The sequence below is a fragment of the Trachemys scripta genome, chromosome 7 (genome assembly GCF_013100865.1).
Source record: "Trachemys scripta elegans isolate TJP31775 chromosome 7, CAS_Tse_1.0, whole genome shotgun sequence".
Lineage (NCBI taxonomy): Eukaryota > Metazoa > Chordata > Testudines > Emydidae > Trachemys > Trachemys scripta.
The window spans coordinates 51,795,064-51,803,497 of NC_048304.1; the positions used below are offsets into that span (position 1 = coordinate 51,795,064).

The following is an 8,434-nucleotide window of genomic DNA, read 5'->3' on the forward strand; positions in this document are numbered from 1 at the left end:
TGACGGAGCCTTGGAGAACGGGCAGGCATGGGGTAGGGCAAGAGTTCTTGGTTTTCTGCAAGTTAGAAAGTTGGCAACCCTATCTAGTTGGGGCTGTGGAGCAGCCTTGCTGGGCCACCAGTGTCCTGCTCTTGGGTCCGGAGGGGCTGCGCAGGCCGTGGGAGTGTTTCTGAGCCATTCACTGCCGCATTCCTGACCCAGCCCAGCTACAGCTCCCTGCATTCCTAGCGAACGGGGCCCCAGCAGTGCCATGTGTTCCTAGCACATGGGGTCTAAGCAGCACCCTGCATTGCCCTGTGTTCCTAGTGTGAAGGGCCTGGGCAACGCCCTGCATTCCAGGCACAAAGGGCCCCGGTAGAGCCCTGCGTTCCTAGCACCAGGGGCCCAGTCAGTGCCCTGCATTCCTAGTGTGAAGGGCCCAGGCAAGTTGGGGCAATGCCCCGCATTCCAGGCATGAAGGGCTCTGGCTGCGCCCTGCATTCCTAGCATGAAGGGCCTCAGCAGTGCCCTGCGTTCATAGCGCGCAGGGCCCCAGCAGCGCCTTGCGTTCCTAGAGCATGAAACCCCGGCATCGCTCTGCATTCCTAGCACGAAGGGCATCAACATCGCTCTGCATACCTAGCGCGCAGTGCCCCGGCAGCGCCCTGTGTTCATATGGCGTGAGGCCCTTGCAGCGCCCTGCATTTATAGCACACGAGTCCCCGGCTGAGTCCTGCGTTCCTAGCATGAAGGGCCCCAGCAGCACCCTGCCTTTGTAGCTCACAAGGCCCCTGCAGTGCCCGGCTTTCCTAGCGCATGGGGCACTGGCAGCACCTGCATTCGTAGTGCGCAAGGCCCCACCAGCGCCCTGCGTTCCTAGCGCGAAAGGCCCGGCAGTGCCCTGTATTTGTAGCGTGTGAGGCCCCAGCAGCGCCCTGTGTTCATGATGCGCAGGGATCCAGCAGCTCCCTACGTTCCTAGCACGAAGGGCCCTGGCTGCGCCCTGAGTTCCTACCACGAAGAGCCCCAGCAGAGCCCTGCATTCCTAGCACATGGGACCGCTGCAGTGCCCTGCATTCCTAGCATGCGGGGCCCCTGTATCATCCTGCTTTCATAGCACCTGGGGCCCCGTCAGCGCCCTACATTCGTAGTGTGTGAGGCCCCATCAGCACCCTGCATTCCTAGAACATGAGGCCCCAGCAGCGCCCTGTATTCCTAGCATACAGAATCCCAGCAGCACCCTGCGTTCCTAGCCCACAGGGCCTGGGCAGTGCCCTGCGTTTCTAGCATGCAGGTGTTCATGATGTTATGGCTTTGGGCATCCAGCGCCCACCGTGGCCAGTCTCAGGAGAGGGGAAAATGACTTGACATCCAGGGATGGGAGAGGAAGGTGGGCTGGTGAATGGGGAGACCCTGGAGCATACGCCTCCAATCCCCAGCCAGTGAGCAGCCTCTCTGCACCCACTGCACACCTGGCTCTAAACTCTTCTCCTTTCCAGTTTCCTAGATGAGCAGGATGCTGTGGCAGGTGCTTCTGCTGGTGGAGGGGCTCCTGGGGACTGGCGCCTACTTCCCTAATTACCCTCCCTGTGCAAACAGCACAGATGGCAAGAGCGTGGACTGCAGCCTGCGTGGCTTCAGACTCATGCCGGATATATGTTCCATCAACGTAACCTTCCTGAACCTTGATGAAAACTTCCTGTCACTGCTGGACAATGACTCCTCTGGTGTCCCTCACCTGGAAAACCTCTCGGTCTGCTGCAACTGCAAGCCAGGGCAGCTGCGGAAAGCACATGAGGATTGTCAGCTGGTGATGCAGCCAGGGGCACTGGTCAGTCTTCATAACCTAATCAACCTGAGCCTGGCAGGAAATAGCCTGAAAGCTCTGCCCCCGGTCCCCTCTTCCCTCTGATTCTTGGACTTGAGTTACAACAATATCCTTCTGCTGGGCCCTCAGAGCCTCGCAGGGCTCAGCAATATGAGGGAGCTACTCCTAGACAACAACTGCTACTACCAGAACCCGTGCAACACCTCCGTAACCCTTGCACAGGATACGTTTAAAAGCATAACCCCCCTGAAACAGCTTTCACTGAAGTTTAACAACATGACTGAGGTTCCCCAGGGGCTCCCACCCACGCTGCACCAGCTTGACATCTCGGAGAACAAGATATCCCACGTGAGCCACCTGGAGAACCTCACCAACTTGAGATTGCTCAACCTGGAGTGGAACTGCCAGCGATGTAACCATGCTGCTCAGCCCTGCTTCCCCTGCCCAGACAACAAGTCCCTGACCTTCAACACGGATGCTTTCCAGAACCACGTGAAGATCAGGAGCTTGAACCTGCGAGGCAACTCCCTGTATGACCTCAACATCAGCTTCTTCAACAACCTCAGGCGCTTGGAGACCCTGGATCTGTCAGACAACTTTCTGACCTGCACCATTAGAAATGGCACCGTCTTCTCTATGCTGCAGTCAGTGCAGACCCTAAACCTGGGCTACAATTACCGTTCACTGGTGACCTTCGAGAACCTGACTCTAGCTGAGTCCTTTGGCCAAATGAAAGCTTTGAAAAAATCTCATCATCAATGGCTACTTCTTCAGGAACTTGGTTGTAGATGGGATCAAACCTCTCTTCAACCTAAGCAACTTGGAGACCCTCCACTTTCAAACAAACTTCATCAGAGATGTGAACCTGTCGCTCTTTTCCAAGTGCAGAAGCCTAAAGCTCGTCAGTCTGTCTCAGAACAGCATTGCCTTCTCCCACCCTTGTGAGGGGAACGGGAATGGAGCTGGATCGGGGCCTTGGGGCTTCTCCCAGGAAGGTACTTCGGCAGAGAATCCCTGGCATTGGGCGGAGCCTAAAGGAAGAGCTGAGGAAATGGTGAGGAATAGCCAAAGCTCCCATCTCAACTTCCCAGCTGGCATTCACTGCAACAAGACCCTGGATTTATCGTTCAATAGCATCCACAGCCTTGAGCCAGCCAGTTCAAAGGGCTAGAGGATATCGACTGCCTCAACCTGAGCTCTAATTACATTAGCCAGCCCCTAAATGACAGCCAGTTCCTGACGCTGCAGTCCCTGAAGTTGCTGGATCTGTCTCACAATAGGTTTGACCTGTACAATGGCAGTGCCTTGCAAGAGGTCCGCCACTTGGTTGTGCTGAGCCTCAGCAATAACCAGTTCCACTTCACAATCAAAGGCCTGGGGCACAAGTTTGAGTTCTTGACAAACCTCAGCAACTTTAAATTTCTGAACCTGGACAACAACCAGATAGGTATTAGGATCTCCAAACACCTGGAGGGCCATTCACTCGAGACTCTGATCTTCAACAGGAACTAGCTGGACATCATGTGGATGAGTGGGAGGAATACCTACCTTGAGTTCTTTGCCAAGTTGCCCAACCTAACGCTCCTGGACATTTCATTTAACAAACTGGACTTCATTCCAGCCGAGGTCATTGACACCTTGCCCGAAAGCTTGAGAAACTTGTCCATCGCCTATAACAACCTCTATGACTTCCCATGGGACAAAATGGAAAGATTGAAAAGCTTGGAATTCCTGGACTTGAGTAATAATGCACTGGAGATGCTAGTAACAGATGAAGATTTCTCTAGGATGAACCTCACGAAGCTCACGAACCTCACAACCCTCAACCTCAGCTACAACAAGATCAGATCGCTTCATAAAGAGTTCTTTTCCAATGTCAGCTCCTTGCACTTTCTAAACTTGAACCATAACAAGATAAAGATGATAGATGAAAGCAGCTTTCCAAACACACTTCTCAAGAGCTTGCAGCACCTGGATGTGAGCAGCAGTCCCCTGAGGTGCACCTGTGAAGCCCACTGGTTCCTCATGTTCCTGAAAAGCACTTGCATCACAATAGACCATTTCTCCACTAGCATGGAATGCGACCTTCCCGAATCGAAGCGAGGGCAGCCTCTGCTCTCTATGGACCCTCGATCATGTCAGGATATATATGGCCACCTAAGCTTCCTGTGCACTTCCCTCATTGTGACATTCATAACCGTGCTTCCTGTCCTACATAGGCTATATGGATGGGACTTCTGGTATCTCAGCCACATCTGCCTGGCCGCAGTCAGAAGAGGCTATGCTCAGATGTCCACACCCTCCCTGGAGGAATATGATGCATTCATAGGCTTTGACTCCCAACACAGCACGGTAGCTGACTGGGTCTACAACGAGATGGTGCCCCACCTGGAGGAGAAAGGAAGGAGGAGGTTCAAACTGTGCTTGGAAGGTCCAGGATTGAGAACCTCTGTGACTCCATCTACAAGAGCAGGAAGACCATCTTTATCCTGACGAGGGAGGGGTTTGGCAGCGGCTTCCTGAGGCACACCTTCTTCATCACCCAGCAGCGGCTGCTGGAGACAAGATGGATGTGGTTATCCTGGTGCTGCTGGACCCAGATATGAAGATGTCCAGATTCCTGCTGGCCCAGAAAAGACTATGTGGGAGGACAGTCCTGGACTGGCCCGGCAACCCTTTTGCCCAGCCCTACTTCTGGCACTGCATGCGAGCCCTGCTTGCTCACGAGGTTCACAACTTTTATGACTCACACCTAAGGAGAAGCATTGACAGTTCTGGGGCAGGGGAGCTCCTGCCAGTGGAAAAAGCAGTGGCCAGGTCAACATTGCGAAGGCCCCGAGAAGCAGCCAGAGCTTGTGCATTGCAATGATTGCTTCTCATCTGAGTGGCTCATTGTTTTGCCTTTTACCCACTGCTGAGGGGCAGCTGTTCACTGATCCCGTCTGTGTAGCTGCTAGAACTCCCCATCCCAGCTTTACTCAGAGCCTGCGGGGACATTGGCCAGAACTAGCACCAGTGGCATGCAAAGAAGCTCCTCTCTGGTTTGTATTGTAAAGATTTTTCTCATTATGCCAATGGTCAGATTCGCACCCCTGCCTAGCTTGGCTTTGTGCCCACCCCCATGCTGTGCACAAGGGGGCTAGGCTAAGTGAGAAATGCCCTTGGGATCCCCATAGCTCAAGTGTTCTGCTTCAGGCCCTCCCCATGGCAGGGAAGCAGCAGGGAGGTGAGGGCTGGGGTGCTAGGGAGTTTCTCCCACACACCCGGTGCAGCTGAGTGCTGTGCCTGTGGTGGAGACAGAAGCAGAGACGGGGAGGGCAGACTGAGCTCAGGAGGGGAAGGACAAGGGAAGCTTAGGGAGCAAAGGGAAGTTTCCCTGAGCCCTGTTTAAAGAAAAGAACCCAGCCATCCCCACACGCTCCAGCCCCACAAGTCAGGCCCCCTGAAATCATGAGATTGATGTAAACCCACGAGACTCCAAAGCACCCAATGCAGCTGGGTTCTTTGGTTTGTCCCCTGGTTCCTGGGCTGTTAGAAACTAGAGGGATCTCCTGGGTCCTCAAATTCAGCCCCACTGTCACAGGCAGCCCTGTTATAGCATCCCTATCATAAATGGATCAGGTCTATTGTAAAGCTAGTCGGTGTTTGCCCCCACAGCTCCCAGTCCTGGGGAGCTGGGCCTGAACCTCATCCCTCTGGTGGTTAGAAACTTGCTTCTAATCTCCAGCCTGAATTTACTCATGGCCAGTTTATATCCAGTTATTCTTGTGTCCACACTGTCCTTTAGCTTCAAGAGCTCTTCCCCCTACCTGGAGTTTACCCCGGTGTATTTACAGAGATCTGTCAGAGCCCCTCTGAGCCTGCATTTGTTAGGCTTAACCAGCTAAGCTCTTCCAGTCTCCTCTCATCAGCCAGGCCCCACCTGTCACCGTGCCTCTGTGGATCACAACTAAGGCCTGGTCCCCACTAAGCCCCCACTTCGGACTAAGGTACGCAAATTCAGCTACGTTAATCGCGTGCTGATGCTGCAGCACCTCAGCTAAGGGGCGCTGGAACGGGGGGGGGCCAGGTGGCCATGGCCCCATCACTTTTAAAAATGATACTGTTAGCATAGCCCTCACTCTTCTTTCCTGCCTTACTGGTGAGCAATGGGAAGGGGAGGGGTGGAGAGGAGCGAGTGGCAGGTGGGCAGAGCCTCAGGGGAAGAGGCAGAACGGGGCAGGACGAGGCAGAGTGGCGGGGTCATGGGGGAAGAGGCAGAGCGGGGGTGGGGCCATGAGGGAAGAGGCAGAGTGGGGGCAGAGCCATGGGGGAAGAGGCGAGGTGAGGCTTTGAGGGGCGAAGCCACAGTCCAGCATTCGCATAAGCCTCCCTACACGAAAGCGTCATGTACCACCTATGGCTGCATCACACTGGTGACTCATAGTCCTCCTGTGATCAACCCACACATGCAGGCCTCTCTCCTCCTCTGTCGCTTCCAACTGATGAGCCCCCAGTGTGTAGCAAAAGCTTTTATTAATAGACCCTAAGTGCACAGCTTTGCTCTCTGTACTATTGAATTTCATCTCATTTCTGTTCCTTCAAACTTCAAGGGCATCCAGATCTTCTGATCTTCCTCAGTATTGATTATGCCCGCCTGTTGAAACAGACATTTTAATGGCCGGGGTTTTTAATGTTGGGCAGGGGTTTACCAGTACCTGTGAGCATACGGAAACCAGTATGCTTAATGCACAGTAATTTATTTGAGAGAGAATTACACAAGCAGTTAAGATTACATAGTATACATTCTTTACCATAAGCCTCAGTACCCCAAGCATAAACCCTCAGTACCTATGTTGGCCTTACACAATATCCTGATTGGCAAACAAAGCAGATATATTTACCAGCTCTAGATGGAGACGAATTCTCTTATCCCTCTCAGGCACTTGGTCTGTCCCTTGAAGCAGGGCCTTGGTTACCTTGAAGACCTCTGGTTTTAAGATCCCTCAAGGCGGAGCCTTGGTTACGTCGACGACTTCTGTCTCACAGTCTGGAACCTCTTTGGATGTTAATTGGGGAATTGATCTGACTCATTTACTTTGCTTAGCACCTATATACCTTTTTGTTCTCAAATTAGTCACATGTTCCAGAAATATGCCTCATACGCATTTATTACTTGTTTTCTTCATAATTTTGAAAGGGATTGGAAAGCGAAAACACAGACCAAAGCTCAGCCATAATTTACTCTCTCATAAATCATTCACTTAAGCTCTTAGCATGAGGTTATCCAAAAAGGGTCATTCTGAACCATGTCAGCCATGTCAGCACCAAGCCCACTGATCGCATGATCTTACGTGTTCTTTACTTTGTGAGCGGGTTCTCTGCTGATATATTCCAAAGTTCCGGGTTAAAACACACATGTCCATCGAGCCATTATTAACCATTCCAGTGCAGTTTCAGCACCTCCAGTAATTTTCCACTCCATTTATCTAATGCTAAGAGAATCCTGCTCCCAGAATCCTCTAGCAGGTTCAGACATACCAAGCCATACCAAACTCATGCTTGTCACATTCATTCATATCAGTCACAGCAATTCATAATAATTTGACACCGTCTCAACACCGCCCACCTTTGTTTCATCAGCACAAACCTACTTCTTGTGTCGAGGTCAGTAATGAAAATATTAAATAAGATTGGTCCCAAAACCAGTCCTTGAGGGACCCCACTAGTAACCTCCCTCCAGCCCAATAGTTCATCTTTCTGCACAACCTGTTGTCCTCTCCCCCCAACTTACAAGTTCTCTACTAATCCCCATCTTCTCCTGCTTCGCTAATCATTGCCCATAAGACACTATGTCAAATGCTCTATTGATGTCCAGACAGATTAAATCTACTGCATTTCCCCAGTCTAGAAAATCACTTCTTGTCCAAGAAAGAGATGAGGTTGGTCTGGCACAATCTATCTTTGCAAAATCCATGGTACATTTTATCACATTTTACATTTATCTCCATGTCTTTAATTATTCTTTCCTTCAGAATTGGATCTAAAGAAGTGCATACTATTGAGGTCACGCTAATGGGCCTGTAATTTCCCCCCTTTCTTAAATATAGATACAATGGCTGCAATTCTCCAATCATATGGTGCCACCCCCTATTTGATAGAGCTCATTTGCTGGCTCTTTCAGTGTCCCCTTTGAGCTTGTTTCCACCTCGGATGTGGTCATTTCCGTTTCTGTACACTCATTCTCATCAGCTGTCCTGCCTTTGTCCCCATGGCCTACAGTGGCATCCTGACCGAAAACTGAGTTTAGAATAGTTTTTGGACCATGCCTAGATTATTCGTAAATTTTATCCCACCCTCACTGCATACAGGTCCCACTTCTTTTCTTGTTCTCTTTTTATTTAGAGGGCTAAAGAACTGTTTACTATTGTTTTACTTTTCTCAGCAAGGTCTATCTCTGCTGGACTTTTGAAAGTCTCTCTTTATCTCTACACTTTCTGACCTCCATGATGTCATTTTCTTTGCGGATCAGTCCCTCCTTCCATGTCGTGTAGGCTCTAAGATTGCTCCTAACATCCATTCTGAGCAGTTAGGTGCTGACAAGCTTTTTGACCTTGCTTGGGATGCAAATTCCACATCGTTTTTGCA

At 51.2% G+C, this 8,434-nt stretch overlaps 1 pseudogene; it reads left to right on the plus strand.

Moving 5' to 3' along the window:
• Window positions 1-1,495: 1,495 nt before the first annotated feature.
• LOC117880065 lies at window positions 1,496-4,676 on the plus strand (annotated as a pseudogene).
• Window positions 4,677-8,434: the final 3,758 nt, after the last annotated feature.